Raw genomic sequence first — 23,555 nt, forward strand, 5'->3', positions numbered from 1 at the left:
GTTTATATTGAGAGCCATGTATCAATCCCTCCAGAGCTTCCTTCTCCCCCATTTTCAGTTGTCATCTTTATTATCTCCCCAGGTATGGGCTGGGATTACCTCATACCAATGGGTACTGGAGATAATTTCCAAAGATGACTCCTCACTTCCAATTTGTTTTGCTCTTTAGGATTAAGAGTGAATTATGAGTCATTCCTCACTTCTGCTCAGTTCAGTCTACAAAAAAATTCCTAACGTTAGACAGATTTCAGATTATTATGTCCTTGATTTCCACCTCAGGGAAAACCTTGCAAGAACAGCAAGAATCTGTGTCAAATTATTGTCACATAGTATCGTGCACGTCTGTTGTGCCCGTTGAAAGATATCACCTCTGCCACCTTCAGGACTGGCTAAGATCTGTCTATCAACTTGTCAAGCACTGTATGGATGCTCCTCCTTAGTGTCAATTGAAATTCTAGGTATGTGGCTCTGAAAAGAGTCCTTGCTCCATATCTTTGTGCTGGAACTCAGGCTATGTAGGCTTGTCACAGTGTCTATTCTACCACAGTGAAGATCTTGACAGACATTACCTCCTCAGTGTATTATATTAATAGGCTGGGGTTTCCTGTTCATCCCCCTCTGTCATGAAGCACTTAAGCTGTGGAAATGGTGACATGTTCGTGAGAGAACTATTCTGGCTCTTTATGAATCTACTAGGGACATGCAATGAATTGACAGATTACCTCAGCAGATTGTACTCAGCCAACCATGAGTCACTGAAGGACTCTATCCTAATGCCTGTATTCAACAAATAGGGTTTTTCTGTGGTAAATCGGTTTACCACCATCAGAAGCCACAAATCCCCTCGCTTCTGCTCCAGAGCAGACATCAGTCCGGGGTCTATACATGATGCTTTCTTCTTTTCTCTCATCTCAAGATCTTCATGTCTTTCCTCCCATTCCTGTAATACTAAAAATCATAAAATCAAGATCCAGCCACACTGATACTCTCAGTGCCTTATTGGCCTAGACTAGAGATGGCTTTAGGCCGATTCCCCCAATTCCCTGGAATCGGACCCTGCGCCTAAGAGGGCCCCAAGCCTTAGGTGCCCTTTTATTTTTTATTTTTTTTAATCACTCATCAGCTGTCCGCTCTGGGGGGTCTTTGGCGGCATTTTGGAAGTGGGGGTCCTTCAGTGCTGTGGAACACCTGGAGTGGACCCCCTGCCTCCGAAGCCCCGGACTGCTGCCGGGTCTTCGAATCAGGCTCCGCAGTTCATAAAGCCGGCCCTGGCCTAGACCAATGGTGGGCAACCTGCAGCCTGTCGGAGTAATCTGCTGGCAGGCTGCCAGACAGTTTGTTTACCTTTGCACGACTGCCCGCAACTCCCAGTGGCCGTGGTTGGCCGTTCCCAGCCAATGGGAGCTGTGGGAAGCGGCTCGGGCCGTAGGGACGTGCTGGCTTCCGCTTCCTGCAGCTCCCATTGGCTGGGAACGGCGAACCACGGCCACTGGGAGCTGCAGGCGGCCCTGCAAATGTAAACAAACTGGCAGCCCATCACCGGATTACCTTGACAGGCTGCAGGTTGCTCACCACTGGCCTAGACAGAGTTGCCTGAGGAATTGTCTACATTGCATCTCAGAGCATGCCTCCCAGTCTAGGTAGACAGACATGTGATAGCTCGAGCAAAGCTTGTGTGCTAAAAATAGCCATGTGGATGGTGTGGCATGGGCTAGCTACCTAAGCTTGGACCTATGGGGATGGGCAGGCTGGTACTTGGCTGGCTAACCTATGCTGCTGTTCGTACCACAGCATCCATTCTGTTATTTTTAGTGCACTAACTCTGCTTGAGCTAGTGTGTGTCAGTCTGCTCGGGGTGGAAGGTATGCTCCCAGCTGCAGTATAGACATACCCTCATAATCTCACAGCACCTATCAATCCAGCAGCCAATCTGCTAGACTTGATCTCCCAAGATCGAGGGCAAACTTTTCATGCAGACCTCACATCTCTATACCTGACTGCATGAAAGTTGATTGGTTGAGCATGATGAAAGAGTACTCTTTCACAAAAGGCCGGGAGATTGTGATATGGAGGAGACAGTTTCAGGTACACTATTCCAGAGCACAACACAGGGTTATTCTTTCAATTATTTATTGATTGCAAGAGGTTAAGTATTTGCCCTTCTGGTCACAGGAAGGTGCATAGTTAGTGCCTGGAGAGATAAGAAGAAGATAAAGTACAGTTCACTTGAATAAACCAGGTGGCAAAACCCCAGAGGCTGAAAATAAGAATGTTAAATTCTTCTGACAGCTGCACATCCAAGTTTGTAATGAGAAAAATGGTACAGAGCTTTGCTACAGTGCAGTTTTTCAGTTGGCCATGTGAGGGCCATGTCGTTATTGAAATTTCCATATGTTCTCCTTGACCCTTTTGTTGTTCTTTTTTAAAAGAAAAGTGGTTTTGATGTACGTGTTTTGGCTGTGCAATTCTTTAAGGGTTTGTTTAGACAGTGTGCTTGAGATGGCTAGCAGAAACCTTGTTATGAACTTTAAACACAGCTGTTTCATTTTATGATGTGGATATTTTTTCATTGCTATACAATTTCTCCTTGTAGTAGGAAAGAAGAGTCCTGGGAGAAAGGAGCATAAACCATGGACTTCATAATAAGGATGGAGTGGGATATATCTGTTCTTCTAGTAAGCTACATAATTTGAAGAGGGCTGAGCTGTGCCAATGTATTTTTATTTTTTAAAATCAGGGCAATTACAATTTGATCCAGAAATAAGATACTTAAGTTTGGGCAACTTGCAGATCCTTAACTCTTTGCCAGTCTTACTAGGAAACTTGTGCCACAGGAGGGCACGCATGCACCTTTTCTGTGGTTTCAGGAATAAACTGACTTGTATGTTTATAGCTACTTTTAACATGCAACAAAATACGTTTTTTCCCTTGTTACGCAACTTCACAAATCTCTGTGCAGTTCTGTATTCACTGTTAAATATTTAATTTCTGAAAAATGAGATCTTAGTATTTGTTTCCAAAAGCATATGCCTGTTTTTCAAAGCGTATTTTATACCTTCCTTCCTTCTTTACTTGAAGAATCTGAAGAGATAGTACTATGAACCCAACTAGACAAAATTAATCCATTGTATTTACATTACTTGAGTGGATGTTTGAAAATGATACTTTGTTGCTCTGTGAAGATGAAGTAGTGAAACTGAGCACTGAAAATAAAACAGATGTTGCTAATCTTGTGTTTGCAGGATCTTGTAACATTTAATTAAAGGGTGGTGTAATTCCCATGTCACCTTACTTTAACTAAAGTTTACATTTTTGGACTATGAACTAAGGGCCATCTTTTGAAAACCTTTACTTGTGTGAGTAATCCTTGTAGAAGTAATCCTAATGACTTCAATGTGACTTAACTGAGTAGGGGTTTTCAAGATTGCCGCCTAAATTGAAATGCTGTATACACTTATTGCTTCCATATCTTTGATGCTCAAATTTGAAGAGGAAAGCAAAGATCAAGGTACATAATTACTATGCTACCCACACAGACAACCTTGGTTAGAACAATATTTAGATAGTAAAGTTAACTGACTCAGAAGCTAGTGAATAGAAAAGTTTGTCACCTGTGCAACCTTATTTTGGTCCCTTATGTGCATGCATTATGATAGTAATTATATGGTTGTAAGCTAATTTTTTCCCCAGTGGGACTGCTGGCTCATTCAGTGCACAGAAAAGACTGTTTATGGGAAGAAACAGCTATTTAATGTTTCTCTTTTTCCTCATTCAGTGTGTGGCTCTGTATTTTGTTTACTGCATGCTATCCAAACCCTCCTTTGGTGTGGAACTTTTATGTGGGCTTTTCTGTTGGTGCTTAACACAGTCATATCTCAGCATTTTGAACACTAGTGAATTTACTTTCACAACTTCCCTGTGAGATATTAGAGTATTATCATCACCATTTTACAGATGGAGAACTGAGTTACGGGGAGAAATGCAATCAAACTTTTGAAATGTCTTCACTAATTTTGTGTGCCTCAGTGATTGCACCTCTAATTTAGATACTTAGAGGCCTAATATTTCAGAGTACTTTTTTATTATAGTACCTTTATATGTTTAAAGCATTGTTCAAACTTTAACTAATGTACACAAACCCTTTGGCAGTTAGGCGGGTATTTTTATTCCCGTTTTGCTGATAGGGAAACTGAGAGAGACCGAATAACTTATACAGCATCATGCAAGAAGTGTGTGGCAGGGGCAGGGTTAGAAATGATATCTGCTTGGTGATATTCACTTGTCTTATGCAGAAGATCATCCTAGCTCTTACTGCAGTTCTCTGTCTCATTCTGTGCGCACTTTTCATCTTCAGCGCAAAGAAAATGAGGCAGTGGTTCTACATATAACAAGGCTAATTCACTGTGTGGGTCTGAATCTTTCACTGGCCACCGTCCAACCTGTGCACTAAATGAGGCAGGAAAAATAGTGTGTAATCATATTAAAATGGTGACCAAAACTTAATGGAGGAGTAAAATTCTAAGAAAAGGAAGGAGTGAGAGCAGCAGAATAAGGACAATGAACTTGAGAAAAGCAGACTTAGAGATCTGGTAGGTAAGATGCCATGGGAAGAAAATCTAAGGAATAGAGGAGTTTTCTGAGTGATAGTTCCTGTTGTGTTCCTCAGGGTTTATGCATGCACGCCATGCGTCTGGTGCCAGAGAACTTGAATGTAGTAGTATCAGTTGGTCTGCGCATGTGCCCTTTCTTCACCTCATGGTTTTGTCCAAGATGATAAAGGATGGAGTGGACTGACCACATCTCTAGTTTCTTCTCACCATCACATAGTCTCACTTGGAGCTACTGGTGTCCTCTCGTGTGTGACACACCTTAAAAACTGTAGAGTTGTATATAGTTTAGTTTTTTTTTTTTCAGTAGTATTTGGAATAGAACTGAGATTTTTGGGGATACTGTTTATGGGTTAATCCCACGCCCATAACCATGCATGAATGCTGGACTATGCTGAAGATGCCAGGATTTAAAATCTGCGCCTCCTGCCTGCGTTTCTTCTTGATCAGTGATGAACATCAATGCTGCCTCTACTGCTTGAGAGAAGCCCACATTTTGTCCAGGGGCAGTATCTGCAAGCCTTTCCAAAGCTGCACCTGAGAAGGCTGGGCTCTCTGCCTTAACAAGCACCTCATGGAAGTCGCCATGAGGCCTTAGTAGGACCCAGACTAGGAAAACCTCCTCCCCCCCTCCCCCCCCGTACATGAGCCTCAGGCAGCCAGGAGTGCACCTCCAGGTATGGAGCGCAAGTCTGGCTCTGATAGTACCACTGCTATGGACTCCATGCTGCTGTTTAGTTGGGAGGTTAGGAAACGTGTATAAGCATGACAGTAAGTCTGTCTTCCAAACTGAAGAAAAGTGTTGCACCTTCAATGAGTTCCAGCCATGGGAAGGCAGCGTGCTCCAAGATGCACAAGTGTGACCAAAAAACACCCCCGCACAAACTGGCGGATCCACCTGTACTGGGTACCGAGTTGCATACACCGTCAACATTGTCATCCTTTAAGACGAGGAATCCATTGGTTCCGGGAAAATCCTCTGCTCTGGCTACGGAACGAGTACCATTAACACTCAGGAGATCAAAAAAAGCACCAGAGTCACATGAACTGTTTGCCCTGAGAGAACTGAGATCTCCATGCCTTCCACTAGCATCCACGTTTAGGGAGGCCAGATCTCTCACTCAGGACATACCGCAGTCAAGACAGGCTTCACCACATCCTTCAGTGGTTTACACGCTTCCGCTGCTCTGATGGTATTGCCATTGGAACGAGGATCTTGTCCTTGGAGGAGTTGGATGGAGTGCAGGGGCCACTCACCCCCTACTGCCACTACCAATAACCAAAAAGTCCGTGGCAGTACCCTCCTCTCCAACTGCAGAGGAGCTACTGGTTTCTCACGTCCTGGGGCCTTCTGCAGCATCTGTCGGATCTGTCCTGCTGACCCTACTGGGGATCCATGCCTCAGTACTCACTCTCAGAACCTGCCAAGTCTGCAAGAGAGGCTTTGCCCCTCTCCCCGTCTAGAGCTCCCTTGAGCAGATGCTCCAAACTGGTTATAGAGAGAGAGCCGTTCCATCTGGTTTCTGAAGGTACCGCTGGAGCAAGAGTGTTTTCCATTGTCCTCTCCAGATGCTTCAGTGAGGGGGGCAGTTGGGGGACCCTGCTGTTGCCCAGCCGCAGCAGGTGGCAGAGACTCCCGATATCTGTCCAGTTGTGACAGGGGGACTCTGCAGCTACCAGCTGGCCCCTGGTGTGAGGGGACCCCACAGCAGTCCAGTCCCGCGGGCAGGGGGATCCAGGAGTTCCCATGCACTGCAGCTGTGGGGGGACCCGGGAGCCCCAGCAGCAGTGGGTGCTGACCCCTCCTCTCCCTGTTGTCAGGGATATTTTTAGTGAAAGTCAGGGACAAGTCACAGGCTTCTGTGAATTTTTGTTTATTGCCCATGACCTGTTCCTGACTTTTACCTAAAATGTCAGTGACAAAAATGTAGCCTTAATTATAAGGAATGGCCAGCATGGATTTGATAGGTTGGTCTGGTATAATTTGTTCTTAATTTCCTTCTTTGACAGGGTTACCCTATTGGATGGGGGGAAGCAATAGACGTGATATATCTTGATTTTTAGTAAGGTTTCTGACACAGTCCCACATGATGTTCTCATAAACAGACTAGGGAAATGTACACTCACTTCATAGTAATTTAATATAGGCCACAACTGGCTTAAAGACTGTGCTCAATGAGTATTTATCAGTGGTCTTCTGTCTGACTGAAAGGGCATATCTAGTGGGGTCCCACTAGGGTCATTCCTGGATCTGGTACTATTAAGTGTTTTTCATTAATGACTTGGATAATGGAGTGGAGAGTGTATCTATAAAATTTGCAGCTGATCACCAAGCTCGGAGAAGTTGCAAGCACTTTGGAGGGCAAGGTTAAAATTCAAATCAGTCTTGATGAATTGGTCTGAATTCAGCAAGATGAAATTCAATAATGACAAGTGCAAAATACTTCCCTTAGGAAGGAAAAAACAAATACATAGGAATAAAATGAGGAATAACTGACTAGGTGTTAATACTACTGAAAAGGACTTGGAGGTCAACAATGACGCAGTTGCAAAAAAGGCTAATATTTTGGGATGTATTAACGGGTGTTTTAACAGTGGTGGTGTATATAAGATGTGGGAGGCAATTATCCTGCTCTAGTTGGCACTGGTGAGACCTCAGCTGGAGTACTGGGTCCAGTTCTAAGTGCCAGACTTTAGGAAAGATGTGGACGAATTGTAGAATGTCCAGAGGAGAATAACAAAAATAAGTTTAGAAAACCTGACCTGTGAGGAAGTGTTAAAAAAACTGGACATGTTTAGTCTTAGGTTCCCTGCTCACTCTTTTTTTCTTAACAGTCCTCACATTTGTTGTAAAGAGAACTGTGATTGCTGCTTTTATGGAAAACAACTAAAGAATCCTGTGGCACCTTATAGACTAATGGTCTATAAGGTGCCACAGGATTCTTTGCTGCTTTTACAGATCCAGACTAACACGGCTACCCCTCTGATAGTTATTTTCCATGTCCACTGAAGATAGAACAAGAGATAATGGGCTTAATCTGCAGCAAGGAAGATTTAGGTTAGATGTTACGTAAAACTTTCTAATTATAAGGGTAATTAAGCTCTGAACTAGATTTCCAAGAGAGATTGTGGAATTGCCATTATTGGAAGTTTTTAAGAACAGGTTGGACAAACACCTGGTAGAGATGGTCTAGTTTACTTAATCCTGCTTCAGCTCAGGGGGCTGGACTTGACTCTTCAGGGTCCCTGCCAGCTCTACGTTTCTGTGATTATTTTGCAGGACTAGCTCCATTTTACAGATAGCATAGTCCGAGTGTCAAACGTTTGTACCTTTCTGACAGACAGTACAGATAAATGGCCGTGACTTGGGCCTGTTATATTAGAGATTCAGGTTCTGTTCCTATCTTGTGTGATGTCCCAGTGAGGCATGAAGTCTGGGTTGTGAAGAGTACAGAATTATTAAATAAGTTGGAGAAGTTAGTTTAGAATTGCTGGTCTCTGGGTTCTCAGTGCAGAGTCATGTAATCCAAAGAATATTTTGATGGTGGATAGCCGGAAGAGGAGGTTGACGATCTATTTTGCATGTGTCCCATCTATCTGGATTGCCGAAGTGAGGTATTGTGGTAGTGCCTGCAGAGTGCTAATTGAATCTTCAGGGTTTCTGGTCATAAGCCAAAACCAAGATGTGCTATGTGAAACCTTAATGGGTAATTGTGATTTTCAACAGCCAGTAGCTCTGCCAAATCTGAATGGGTTTTTGTGAGGCCAGTGAAAAGGATGCTTCGTGACCCCAAGACCATCTCCCAGCCAAATATTAAAGTCTTGCGGCAAATCCAGAAAGTGTAAGGTTTTTAAAAAGTCAAACTTTTTTGTAACAAAAATTACTGGGAATAGAGGGATTGCTGTCATTCCCGTACAATGTGTTCTTAGTAATTTTATACAAAATGTCAAGGGAGGCACGTTATACTGGATAAGTGTTGTTCTCTGTAGTGTGTCTGTAGTTAGCTTTTTGTTTATTACTTCTGTTTCAAACCTCTAGTAATATTCAGCCAGTTTTAATTTAGAAATTGGCACAAAAACATTCAGTTCTCAAAGTTCATTGTTTGCTGTAGTGGTAAGCAGAAAAATAATTGTTTCAGTTTACACATCAAATAAAAGAAATGCATGTATAGTATACTGTAAGTGCTTTTCACAAATGCAAGCCGTATAATCACCAAATCCAGTAACTCATCCTTACCCACACTGACAGAATTAACTAATCAGAAAACTAGTAATACAAAAGTACCTATTCTTCCCAGAACCCCCCACCCTCGCTATGCTGCCCTTCCCGAAGAGCTGCAAAAATCCGTGCTTTTATTTACTCGTGTTAATGTAGCATATTTTAGATCCTTCTAATTTGAACAGTTTTTAAAAATTAATATGGAATAATATGATGCTACTTTAAAGACATTCAATTTTCTATATTGTATTCCATAGTGTGATGACAGGGCAATTATGATTTTGTTTGGGGGCCTTAATTGTTAGTGTATTGTTGATATGCAGAACATTGGGAGTTTTTTATATGGGGAGACTAATTAATGCCAAATCAGCCTTCAGAAATCTGCAAATCAGTATCTTGTGGGAATGAGGCATAATGGAGCAAATACTGCTTTAAGGAATGATGCTGAAGATTACAATTAAATCATGGAAAGTGTTAACACACAACCCCAAGTACATGTGATATCTATCCATCCTCAAACCCTGTTTTCAGATTGTTATAGAGTAGTGTGTTGCCTTGAAATGACTTTTGAAAGATGAAACACCACTGTTACTGGAGACTCATAATGCCCTTGATGAGATGGTAGCACTAGGCATGTTGCCAGTTTTTTTTGTACATGGGGTGGGATTGGGTGTACTGTTAGAACTACATGATCCTGTCCCCTCTTGAAAATATATAGCTGAAACAGTAATTCAACAAGAGTTAATGTGCTGCAAACATCATTTATAACACTTACAGCTCATCTGTTAATCCAGAGTACCTGTAATGATCTGAGGTTGTAGGTCCTCTGTTCAGTGGGTCTAGAACCAGGGCTGTGGGGACTCTGGGTCTTGAATAATCCCTTGTTGCTATTGAGCAAGTTAGAGGGACCAGCACTTCATAAATCCTGGATTGTCAGACTGCACAGGAAATCCTGTTGGAAAGTATAAAGTGCAGTTGTCTGATTGGTAGCACCTACTACTTAAGCCAGGAGGTGATTGAGGTGGACTGTCTAAGCAACTGTGCAGACTCTGTTCTGCCACATAAAACCCTGCCCTTGCCTGTGTCCTGCAATCTCCAATCCCTGCTCCACTTCTTGCTCCACTTCTGCTCTGGTCCTGCTCCTGATTCCTGTGCCAGTTCTGACTCATAACGCTGGCTCCTGCTCTGACCACTAGGTATGACTCCCTATCCCCCAGTTTCTTAACAGTATCTTGGCAGTCCTCCTTGCTATAGTGTGCTGATAACTTATTAAATCCAATAATGGTTTATATAAATCCAGCTACTCACTAGATTGGTGTGAATTTTATAGATGGGCTGCAGTGCTACGGTATAAGAGTTGGAGGAAAACATAAGATTTCAATTGTTCCAGCATTCACAGAAGGCTGATTGTCCAAAAATAATTTTTGAGGGAGTAAGAAGGAGACTGCCAGTATCTGTTTAGCATGGGAATGGAACACTTTTCAGGGAATGAAGTATTTGGAAATGCCTTAGAGAATGCAGTTGCTGAACTTGTTGAAAAGAAGAATTATGATGTGCCAGCCCAGAGATTCAATGGAAGGAAATACTCATCCTTTCCCACGAGAAATAGCTCTTCCAGGTCCTGGATGTACCAGTGCAGCCCAAGGAGGGTTGTGCTTCCTCGTCCAGATAAGTCAGACTGGAGACAATCAAAAGGAATATATGATTTATAAGCTTTTCAGGACCAAAGCTTAATCTTCTCCTGGCTCATTCTTTTCATTTTGCTTCCTGTCTTTTCAGTGTAAATGAACAGGAAACCAAGTTTTATTGCTAGTTGCTGTTTACTTCCTTCTTTACCTCTTTTTGTTTGGTTTTATTTGATTTTTGTTTAAGAGTACTTCTCAAGCTCGCTTGACTCTGAAAAGATGAAGCTAAAAAATGTGCATACCATGTTTGCAAAGATTTTGCAGCCTTCTGCTCCTATACAATACAAAGACCTTAGACCAGCACACTTAGGCAGTGATTTCCAGAAGATCTGAAAGGGCCTTACTAGTGATGCTTAGGAAAGGTGGCTTTTCTTGTAGTGTGTCTCTTGCCGTGGCAGCAAACATTTAGGAGGACCTATCTTAGGGCTGGATTTCTGAAGAGGAGAAAGTAAGATCTTTTCCCGGTGGGGTCAACTGAGTGTATGAATATCTGTCCCTGAGGTTATTACTTGGCTCTAGAAGGCTGCCCTGGTTGTGTATTGGGTAACTTTTTTTTCCAGGAGCCTGCCTTCAGCCCATGTCATAAAAAGCTTAAGAACCACCAGATATCTAATTTCTTGCCTTTCCCTTACTTGTTTTTGAGACTCTTTGGAAATTCCTCTCTGCTGCAGGTAGACTCTTTGAAATCAAGTTAATTGGCTATCAGTTAACTTGAGTTAGCCAACCTGTTTGTACATCCTAACCTGGACACTCCTCAAACGTGTTGGCTAATTTAAGTTAATTGGCAATTGATTAACTTGATTTAGAAGAAATACTCTGTCTGACCAAATGTATGAGAATGTGAGTGCTGGATGTGTAGAGATTACAGAACCAGAAGCATCCCTAGCTTCCAAGGTGTTATCTCTAGAAGAATGGGAGTGTAATTAATCAGATGGTTGATATCCTTAAAATTAATTAGATGATAGAGTGAATTGAAATCACTGGTGCCTTTGTTTTTAATGGAAGATCCAGAAAAAAAAAATCCCTGCCTTTCTGTTATTGGTGTGGACTTTTGCTGCACCATAGCTGCTGATATGGTGCCTTGCTGATCAAGTGCACAAATAGGCATTGAAACCTGGTTAGGGAGACTCAGTGGGAGGGTGGAGGTTGTTGACCCCTTTCTCTTGGGAGGCTTTTGTACTGAATCTTCACTGATGCTCATCAAAGCACATACTACCCTGAAGGACATTATGAAATGGATATTATCAAAGGAGCTTTATACAGGAATGGCAAATTCTGAAGTCCTGTTGTGTAAACCATGGCTCCTGAATAATTCTAGGGGTTAAGATTAGCGCCGATCCATAATCAACAGTTTTGCACTGCCTTCATCTGCTGCCAGAATAAAGAGTAGCCTGGTGTTAAGTGCCAGACGTAACTTGTAGAAAAGAAATGAGTAGGTAATTCCACATTTTCTTTCAAAGCAGCAGAAAACATCTACACCGATCGCTATGACATGTACACTGATCACTACTACATACTTGTCCCTGAGAATACTGAAAGGCTTATCTTGGAGCCTGCCCGTAATAATTTTCGAATATTATCCAACAGTTTGTTTTCTGTAATAATAAATAATCTTGTATTTATATTGAGTAATGTTAATATTGTCTCATTTATTTTTCTATTTTAATAACATTAATGTACATAATCACATTCACAGCACACATTGTTTTTTAATTTAAACATCACTTTGAAACAAGTTGCATTCTTAAAGGAATATTTGTATTTTAATTAGTAAATATCTCTTAAATAACCGTAACTACCTAATAATTACTGTAAATACACCTGAATTTGTAATTTGTATTTTCTTAAAAAAAGTTTTTATATTTTCACGTTTTGAGTCTTTCTTTGTATCCAGTTTTTGATTTATAAGTATCTACTGTTCCATGTTCGATTGAATACCCCAGAAAAGAGGAATTGTCATATCCTTATCTTAATAATGTATTTTGAATAAGCAACGTTCCATCTGAAGGTTGACTTTAGAAACTCATATTGAAACTTTAACTCATCTTCCATTATATATCTAAAATATCAAGTGCGAATGTAAAAATATACATAAATATTTGTTTATACCCCCTTGTTGCATCTTGTCTTAATACCTAGGATCATGAGGGCAAAGACCTCTGGCCACTCCTGTAGTACAGATAATAACAAATAAGTTTGTCTAGAGTTTGAGTTAAACCTTCCTAAATATGCCTCTCTGAACAGGTGAAATAAAACTTGTATTTTAAAGGAATTTTAATTTAATTTTGCACTAGTCTCTTAATTTTTTTAATACACTTTACAAAATTCATTAGTCTCAGCATGCACATTTGTTTTTGACACCACTGGAACCAGTGTGTTCTTCTTTGAGTGCTTGCTCATATCCATTCCAGTTAGGTGTGCGCGCGCGCTGCGTGCACATTCGTCGGAAGACTTTTACCCTAGCAACACTCAGTGGGCTGGCAGGGCGCCCCCTGGAGTGGCGCCGCTATGGTGCTTGATATATACCCCTGCCGGCCCATCCGTCCCTCAGTTCCTTCTTACCACCCGTGTCGGTCATTGGAACAGTGGAGCGCAGCTTAGCTGATCTCCACGTCCCTAGCTATTCGCTCGTTTATATAGTTATTGTGTATATAGTTAGATTTTTCTATAGTTCTAGTTAACTTTGTTGTAGTAGTTATTGTAGTAGTTTTTGTATATAATTAAAGAGGATTGGGGTTTAGCCCCTTCTCCTCACCCGGTACCGGGGCCCATGCCCGGTTCACTGGGCTTCAAACCCTGCGTGGCCTGTCATAGGCCGATGCCCACAGAAGACCTGCACTACTCCTGTTTAAAGTGCTTGGGCGAATCCCACCTCGCGGACAAGTGCCGAATTTGCAAGGCTTTCAAGACCCGGACAAAAAAGGAACGGGACATTCGCCTGAAGCAACTTTTGATGGAGGCGGCTCTAACTCCTTCATCTTTGGCACTGTCTGCTGCACCGGGGACAAGTGCCTCCTCCGTACCGGAACGCACAGCTACAGTAAAGGCTCCTTGGCACCAGCCTTCACCGGCCCAAGCTTCTGCCCGGCACCGCGCCCTCTCCCCAAGGAGCAAGAGGCGTAAGACTCCTGCGGCCCCTGTATCTACACCGCAGTCAGAGCGTACTACCAAGTCGGGCCGCCCGGCACCACAGACCTCTGCACCGTTGATTCTGATCTCACAGGAGCTGTTGAGTCCGATGCCTATCAGCTCCCTGGCACACGCTATGGTTGAGCTTTGTTGTGCCCTCTACGCCGGAGACTTTCTCCACAGCACGAGAACTGATTGCCTTGACGGAGCCAGAGCTGCCTCAGCCCCCAGCACCGCTGGTGCGGGTTGTTCAATCATTGGGCAAGCCTGCCATGATGAGGCCATCTTCACCTGGTACCATCGAACGTTGCCGGTCACGATCCAGGTCCCGCAAGCACTCTTGGTCTCGCCATCGATCCCGATCCCGACGCTGCTCGCAGTCCCCATACCGCTCTCCATCTCGGTACTGGTCGTACTCGTGGCACCACTGGAGATCCCGGTCGCCGTCTCGGTACTCTCGGCACCAGTCCAGATCCCGACACCGCCATACCTCTCGCAGCTGATCTCGGCACGGAGATTCAAGGCACCAGTCGACCTCCCGGCACCACACTGGTCGCAGGTCTCGGTCCCACTCTCAGCATCGATACGACTCCCGGTACCGTTCTCCGGTACTGCGTAAAGAAGAATCGACTGGACGCAGAGACCTGATCCAGTCGGCCTCAGCTCCCCCGTGGCCTTCTCGTCACCCATCCACCTCATCCCATGTGGACAATGCTTCCTGTGGGGATTCGGAGACGCATACCCATGGCCCGGACCACGGACCTCATCAGTGGTCCTTTTGGACACCTTGGGCTTATCATCAAGCCCAAGGCAAACTGGCTGGCCCATCACGCTCCGGTCACTCAGAGCACCCCGTGCCAGAGGCCACTGTAAGCAGACCTCCCCTGGCCGGTACAGAGGAAACCAGTGCCCACACACTGGAACTTCACGATTTTACGGCTCCGGAGATCCCCCAGGATCAGGAGTCAGTGCAGGACCCACTCGTCCTTGGGTTGTCATCGTTCTCTTCTCCGGATGAGGCAGTAGCGGGGACATCATCGTCGGGCCCACCTCCGATTGACCTCAGGTCACACAAGGACCTTCTGCGGCGGGTTGCTTAGAATATTAACTTACCGGTAGAGGAAGTTCCAGAGGTGGAGGACCCAATGATAAGCATTTTGTCTGCGGAGACACCAACCAGAGTGGCTCTCTCCTTCATCCGTTCGATCCAGGCTAGAGCAGACGCCATCTGGTAATCCTCAGCATCCATTCCACCTACAGCCAGAGGGGTTGAATGGAAGTACGTAGTGCCCTCCAAGGAGTGAGTACCTCTATGTGCACCCCCCTCCCTGTTAATTGGTTGTACAGTCCGTCAATGAACGGGAGCGCCACGGCCAACAAGCTCCTGCGCCTAAATCTAGGGAAGCTAAGCGAATGGATTTGTTGGGACGGAAAATCTATTCAGCAGGAGGCCTCCAACTCAGGGTTGCGAACCAACAAGCCTTCCTGAGTAGGTACAACTACAACATCTGGGAGGCGGTAGGGAAGTTTACAGAGTTGGTCCCTCAGGACTCCTGCTAGGAATTTACAGCACTCCTGGAGGAGAGGAAGAGAGTTGCGCGGACCTCCCTACAGGCCTCGCTAGATACCGCTGACTCGGCAGCTAGAACGGTAGCCTCTGGAATAGCTATGCGACGTATATCATGGTTGCAAGTGTCCAGCTTGCCACCTGATCTTCAACATATCATACAAGACTTGTCATTTGATGGACAGGTCTTGTTCTCACAAAAGAGGGACCCCAGACTGCAAAGTCTCAAGGACAACCGTATAATTATGCGTTTGCTGGGAATGCATATGCCTCAGACTCAGACGGTCATTCCGCTCCCAACCTCAGCGCCCTTACCCCTCACCTAGGCCAAGGCAAGGCTTTGCCAGAAGACGAGGTCGTACCAACCGCAGACGTCAGTCTGAACCTCGAGGGTAACATTTCTGGTCCCACCAAACCAACAGCGGGACCCAAATCAAACTTTTGAGGGTGCGTCCAAGAGCAGAGTACCAATTGCCTCCCCGGATTCCTTTCAGTTCTACAACCGCTTTTCCCCGTTCCTCCCTGCGTGGTCCCAATTAACTTCAGATCGTTGAGTCCTATGCACGGTGGAGCTTAGATACCATCTTCAGTTTGTTTCACCCCCTTCCTCCCACCCACCCCCCGTCCCCCTTCAAGGACCCCTCTCACGGACAGCTCCTCCTGCAGGAGGTCCGGAGGCTCCTTTCAATCGGAGCTATAGAGGAGGTACCAGAGCAATTAAGGGGCAAGGGGTTTTATTCCCAATATTTCCTAATCCTCAAGGCAAAAAGGGGCCTCCGGCCTATCCTAGACCTGCGAGGACTGAACAAATTCATAAAAAAGTTCAAGTTCCGCATGGTATCCCTGGGAACCATCATTCCTTCCCTGGATCCTGGAGATCGGTACGCCGCTCTCGACATGAAGGACACACATTTCCACATTGCAATTTACCCCCCGCACAGATGGTATCTGTGCTTTGTGGTGAATCATCAACACTATCAGTTTACGGTCCTTCCCTTTGGCCTCTCCTCGGCCCCTCGGGTCGTCACGAAGTGTATGGCGGTCGTCGCAGCTTCCCTCTGTCGTCGTTGAATACATGTCTTCCCATACCTCGACGACTGGCTTATTCGAGGGGCCTCCGAGGCACAAGTTATCAGCCATATGACCATCATCAAGGACCTGTTCACGCTTCTAGCCCTGATAATCAGTTTGGAAAAGGCCACTCTGGTGTCTACGCAGAGGATAGAGGTTATTGGGGCCATGCCGGACTCCAACCTTACGACGGCCAGTTTACCCCCACATCGTTTTCAGGCTATAGTCTCCCTTGTACAAAGACTTCAGAACTTCCCAACAACCTCTGCTCGCACTTGCCTTGGCCTCCTCGGTCACATGGCTGCATGCACATTCGTCACAAAGCATGCTAGATTGCGAATGCGTCCTCTACAAATCTGGCTCACCTCAGCCTATCGTCCGGGCAGAGACGCCATAGACATTATACTCACAGTTCCACCGAGTGTTCTGGGCTCCCTTGACTGGTGGGAAACGTCATCCCTGGTGTGTGCAGGTCCGCCGTTCCATCCACCGCAGCCCTCCACGTCCCTAACAACGGAGGCATCATCCCTGGGCTGGGGTGCTCACCTAGGGGACCTTCGCACTCAAGGCCTTTGGTCTTCCCGGGAGTTGATGTTACACATCAATGTCTGAGAGCTGAGAGTGGTCCGGCTGGCCTGCCAAGCGTTCCAACGCCATCTGCAGGGCCGTTGTGTTGCAGTTTTCACGGACAACACAATAGCCATGTATTACGTAAACAAGCAGGGAGGGACACGGTCCTCCCACCTGTGTCAGGAGGCGATCCAACTGTGGGACTTCTGCATAGCCCAGTCCATAGATCTAGTAGCCTCCTTTCTCCCAGGAGTCCGGAACACTCTCGCAGATCAACTGAGCAGATCCTTCCTGTCACACGAGTGGTCCATCCGTCCGGACATTCTCCATTCGGTTTTCCGGAGGTGGGGCTTTCCCCACGTAGACCTTTTTGCCTCCAAAGTGAACAGGAAATGACCTTGTAGGGAGCAGAACAACTGGCGCTCCCCGAGCTCCCTCTCGGACATGTTCCTAATTCCGTGGAAAGGTCACCTCCTTTTATGCCTTCCCGCCATTCCCTCTCGTCCACTGAGTTTTACTCAAGCTCCGCAGGGACAAAGCCCGCCTAATTCTGATCGCTCTGGCTTGGCCGAAACAGCACTGGTACATACTGCTGCTTGACTTTTCTCTGACTGATCCGATTCCCCTGCCACTCTGTCCGGATCTCATCACGCAGGACTTCAGCAGGCTTCACCACCCAGACCTGCAGTCCCTTCATCTGACAGCATGACTGCTGTCTGGTTGAGCCAATCGGAGTTGTGGTGTTCCACCTCCGTGCAGCAGGTGGTGCTGGGAAGCAGAAAGCCTTCCACGCGAACAACGTACCTTGCTGAATGGAAGCGCTTCTCTCACTGGTGCACCCAGCATGACCTTACTCCACAAACTGTATCGGTCCCCACTGTCTCGGACTATTTATGGTCCCTCAAAGAGCAGGGCCTGGCGATCTCTTCTATATGAGTGCATCTTGCAGCTATTTCCACCTTCCATCCTGGGGAAATTGGCAGTTCCATTTTTTCTCACCCCATGGTTTCTAGATTCCTCGAAGGCTTGGAGCGACTCTACCGTCAGGTCAAATGCCCAACCCCTACCTGGGATCTAAACCTTGTATTAACCAGGCTCATGGGTCCCCCCTTTGAGCCTTTAGCTGCATGCTCACTGCTGTACCTGTCCTGGAAGACAGCATTCCTCATTGCTATCACCTCGGCTAGGCGAGTCTCGGAACTCTGAGCATTGACTGTGGATCCCCCTTATACAGTGTTCCACAAGGACAAGGTACAGCTGCAGTCACATCCGTCATTCCTCCCTAAGGTGATCTCTGCCTTCCACATTAATCAGGACATCTTTCTGCCAGTCTCTTTTCCCCAAAGCCGCATTCATCGCGCCATGAACAACAGCTGCATACTCTGGATGTCCGCAGGGCTCTCGCCTTTTACATCGACAGGACCAAACCCTTCCGATGTTCACCTCAGCTATTTATAGCGGTGGCAGAGCGCATAAAGGGCATGTCAGTCTGTTCCCAATGAATTTCATCTTGGGTGACATCCTGTATTCGGGCATGCTATGATTTGGCTCACGTTCCGACTGGCCATTTCACCGCCCACTCTACCCGGGCTCAAGCCTCATCTGCTGCGTTCTTGGCACATGTTCCCATCCAGGAAATATGCCACGCGGCTACCTGGTCTTCCATCCACACCTTTGCATCACACTATGCATTGGTCCAGCAATTCAGAGACGATGCCGCCTTCAGCTCAGCGGCCTTACATTCCGCAACGTCTCGCTCCGACCCCTCTGCCTAGCTAAGGCTTGGGAATCACCTAACTGGAATGGATATGAGGAAGCACTCAAAGAAGAAAAGATGGTTACTCACCTTTGTAACTGTTGTTCTTCGAGATGTGTTGCTCATATCCATTCCAAACCCACCCTCCTTCCCCACTGTCGGAGTAGCCGGCAAGAAGGAATTGAGGGACGGATGGACCGGCAGGGGTATATATCAAGCGCCATAGTGGCGCCACTCCAGGGGGCGCTCTGCCGGCCCATCGAGTGTTGCTAGGGTAAAAGTCTTCCGACGGATGTGCATGCAGCGCTCGCACACCTAACTGGAATGGATATGAGCAACACATCTCGAAGAACAACAGTTACAAAGGTGAGTAACCGTCTTTTGATTCTGCTATTTTCAATCAATCCTCTTCTTTTTGTAGAATGTATTTCTTTATATATGACAATAGGTGAGGTGATTATCAAGTGATGTTTACATTTTTATCATGTGAACAGGGTGTCTAATAATGTTGCAAAAATTTGATTTATTTTGGCAACAGCTACAGGGTATTTTTTGGGATTTATGGAGATGCAATGGAAATATTGCAGTTCAACAGCTTTACTGATTTAAACATGGTTTAAAGAGTAATTTTGGAGTAAGAAGAATTGTATAAAAATGAACTGAAAGCGAACAGCGTTTTAAAACTCAGAATGTTAGTTTTTCATCTTTAGTGTCATTAATACAGAATGGGAAGAGACTATCTAGGAAGGAGTACGGCAGAAAGGGATCTAGGCTAGGGGTTATAATGGACCACAAGCTAAATATGAGTAAACAGTGTGATGCTGTTGCAAAAAAAGCAAACGTGATTCTGGGATGCGTTAACAGGTGTGTTGTGAGCAAGACATGAGAAGTCATTGTTCCGCTCTACTCTGTGCTAGTTAGGCCTCAGCTGGAGTATTGTATCCAGTTCTGGGCACCGCATTTCAAGAAATGGGGAGAAATTGGAGAGGGTCCAGAGAAGAGCAACAAGAATGATTAAAGGTCTTGAGAACATGGCCTGTGAAGGAAGGCTGAAAGAATTGGGTTTATTTATTTGGAAAAGAGAAGACTGAGAGGGGACATGATAGCAGTTTTCAGGTATCTAAAAGGGTGTCATCAGGAGGAGGGAGAAAACTTGTTCACCTTAGCCTCTAATGATAGAACAAGAAGCAATGGGCTTAAACTGCCGCAAGGGAGATTTAGGTTGGACATTAGGAAAAAGTTCCTAAGTGTCAGGGTGGTTGGACACTGGAATAAATTGCCTAGGGAGGTTGTGGAATCTCCATCTCTGGAGATATTTAAGAGTAGGTTAGATAAATGTCTATCAGGGATGGTCTAGACAGTATTTGGTCCTGCCGTGAGGGCAGGGGACTGGACTCGATGACCTCTTGAGGGCCTTTCCAGTCCTAGAATCTATGAATCTATGAATACTATAATTTGTCATTGTGGAAACTTCTATAATACAGAAATGGTTTTTGAGAAAAATGTACTTGTATAGTACAATATATATAATTACAATTACAGTAATTACTAACTTTACCTGGTCTTCACCAAGCACTACTGCTTCTCTGACCTCTCCATTGCTGAGTTTTCGATCTCAGATGTCCGTCTCCAACAATGCCCACCTGTCCCCATCACCTTGTGTTGCCACTCAATTCTTCTGTGGTTTTAGTCTGTCCTTATCAGTGAGATCTCTTTTGCTCTTGGATGACTTCTCTCTGTCGTCTGTTCCTTTTCTGTCATTGACTCAGGCCTTGTCTCTGCTCGAAAGATTTGCCAGTATAGTTATACTGGGAAATCCTCCTGTTGTAGATGCAGTTATAACTGTTTTACACTAGGAGGTTTTAACAGCATATCTACGTTGGCAAAAAATCATACCCCATTTAACATAACTATGCTGGCAAAACTTTTAGTGTAGCCACGACCTTAGTTGTTGCTTCCCTCCATTCCCATATCCCCAACACCCTTAACTCCTTTGCTTCTTTCTCGTGTTACAAGGTCAGCCCTGTCAGCAGCCAGCTTATTCCCAACATCTTCTTTTTTCTGTTCTTGTACCCATGTTGCTGAACTATCTTTGGCAAAAGTTCTGAAGCCATGCTAACTTCCTCCCCTACAAATTCACTGGGTTTGTTGTTTTGTTACCTGCTTAGCTAAATAGCTCTACTTCTCTGCCTTCATTAAGTCCTTCACTGTCAACCCAAGCCACCTTTCCCCATTAGCTTTGATTTTCCTTTCAAACACAACCCTCCTTCCTGCTCTCTTTTGTCTTTTCAGGATTTTGCAGATTACTTCGTAGAAAAAAATATTTGGTATGGCCTCTCTATTCCTTGCTCCTTGCTTTTTCTGTTCTCTTCCACACCTGTAGTCAATGCTGAGACTTTCTACCTTGTCTCCCTTTCTTGTGCCAGTGACATCCCTTCCCTCAATCTCTTAATGTCTCTTAGGTCCTCTCTCACTTTTGTCATTGCCCTTTCACTCTCATCAGGTTCCTTCCCCTCTCAGTACAAATATGCTTTGCCTTCCCTGTCTCTTAAAAAAATCATTCACCTCACCTCATCCTCAAGCTGTTGTCCAAATTCTTCTCTTCATCTTCAGATGCTTTGAATGTGCTGTCTGCAACTGCTTTCCTCCACTTCCATGTTTGACCTACCCCAGTCCCAGCTTTCACTCGTGTCTTCACACTGAAACTGCTCTCACCCAAAGTCTAAAGACTCTTTTTTTTTTTTTTGGCCAGATCTCCGTGCTGGACTGTATCCTTATTCTCCACAACCTCTCTGTGGTTTTTGATAGTCAACCACTCCCTACTTCTTGAAATCGTTTCCTTCACTGGTTTTGTGGCTTCATCTTGTCTCCTTGATTGCTCTTTTATTGTCTTTAGTGGATCGTCATTCTCTTCTCTCCTTGCTTTCTTTAGGCATCCCCCAAGGTCGTATCCTTGATCTCCCTCGTCTTGTTTATCGTTAGGCCCTATAGCTAAGTAATTTTTTTTTTTTTTTTTAAATGTGGACCTGACTTTGACTTTCATCTTATGGCAGTGACTCATAATTCTGGCTCTCTACTATTGTACTATATCTTCCTCCCTCCAATCTAGCATCACAGACTGACTGTCTTACATCAGTTTATGGATGTGCAGTTGTCATCTTAAATGCAGTATGGCCAATACAGTCCTTTTATTCTCTTCTCCCCCTGCTTTCTCTGTCATTGTGAGCAGCATTGGTGTCCTTAATTCAGCCCTTTCTCTGAAAACCACATATTTTAGACACTGCATGCATCTTGCCTTTTTCTTCCTATACAATATTTCTAAAACCTGTCCTTTCTTTGTCAGCACAGCATGAACCAGCTCTCATTTTTTCATGTATTGACTACTGCCATCTCCTCCTCCTTTCTGGGCTGGACTACAGCAACCTTACTCTTCTCAATTTGATTAAAAATACTGTGTTTGCAGTCATCACTCTTACCACCAGCATCTTATTTAGTTGGTGTTAACCTTGATGTACAGGGGAAAGGGACAGTATGGTCCCTAATCCATTATTTCTCCCTTAATCACTTTTACACTTTCTTCTAGACCCATGCCTTCTGCATAGGAAAAGACAGCCCCAAACACATTTTCAGTTAGTTACTTTATTCTCCTTCATATCCGTTCTTAAGTAGGGGATGCCAGGTCGAAAAGGGACTCTGGCGGCTCCGATAGCACTGCCGACTAGGCCTCTAAAAGTCCAGTTGGTGGCGCAGCGGGGCTCAGGCAGGCTGCCTACCTGCCCTGGCTGCGTGTGGCTCCAGAAGCAGCTGGCGCAAAGGCCAGTGGGCTCTGTGCACTGCCCGTGCCCAGAGGTGTGGCCCCTGCAGCTCCCATTGGCTGGCTGCGGAGCTGGTACTCTGGGCGGGGGCAACATGCAGAGCCCCCTGGCCCCTCCGCCTAGGAGCCAGACCTGCTGGCCTGTTCCTGAAGTCATGGAAGGCAGGGAGCCTGCCTTAGCCCCGCTACGCTGTGGACCAGAAGCTGGAACCCAGACCTCGAACTTCCTCCTGTACCCCAACCCCTAGCCCTCCAGCACCCCAGCTCCCTCTTGGAGCCTGCACCCCATCCTGCACCCCAGCCCTGAGCTCCCTCTTGCACCCCGGACTCTTCATCCCTGGCCATACTCTGAACCCCTTGGCCCCAACCCGGAGCTGCCTCCTGCACCCCAGACCCCTCATCTCTCGCCCCACCCCAGAGCCTGCACCCTCAGCAGGAACCTGCATCCCAACCTCCAGCCTGGAGCTACCTCCCACACTGTGAACCTCTCATTTCTGGCCCCACCCCAGAGCCTGCACCACAGCCCCCTGCCCAGAGCCCCCTGCTGCATTCTGAATTCCTTGGCCCCAACCCGGAGCCCCTTCCTGCATCCTAGAACCCTCATCCCTGGACCAACCCCAGACCCTGCACTCCCAGCCAAAGCCCTTACTCCTTCCCGCATCCCAATCCCCAACCCGGAGCTTCCTCCCACACCGTGATCCCCTCGTTTGTGGCCCCATCCTGAAGCCTGCACCCCCAGCTGGAATCCTCAACTCCTCCCGCACCCCAATAACCTGCCCCAGCCTGATGAAAGTGGGTGAGGGTTGGGGGGATGGAGTGAGCAGGGGGCGGGGCCTCAGAAGAGAGGTGGCAGGGGTGGAGCCTTGGGGCAGGGTAAAGGTGTTCATTTTTGTGCTCTTAGAAAGTTGGCAACCCTCTTCTTAAGATTCATTTTTGCCATGAGGCTTACAAAATTCTGCCCGGTTAGACAGGTGATGAAGCTGTGACTTTGCTTTTTCCATTCCTTATTCATTGGCTTTTACTAATTCTTTTGTAACTGCTATTCCTTGCTTTACATATACTCCTAATTAAAAGTTTAAAACCTATAACCAGCAAGCCCTGCTACTAACAAAGCTGTTCCAGTTCTTCACAGTATTG

The 23,555-nt window shown here is 45.7% G+C and overlaps 1 protein-coding gene across 4 annotated transcripts in view; it reads left to right on the plus strand.

The window, feature by feature from the left end:
- The window catches only part of MED13L (mediator complex subunit 13L), a 413,400-nt gene that overhangs the window by 18,937 nt on the left and 370,908 nt on the right, over window positions 1–23,555 (plus strand). The window lies entirely within an intron of this gene.

This window comes from Chelonoidis abingdonii, chromosome 22 (assembly GCF_003597395.2).
Source record: "Chelonoidis abingdonii isolate Lonesome George chromosome 22, CheloAbing_2.0, whole genome shotgun sequence".
NCBI lineage: Eukaryota > Metazoa > Chordata > Testudines > Testudinidae > Chelonoidis > Chelonoidis abingdonii.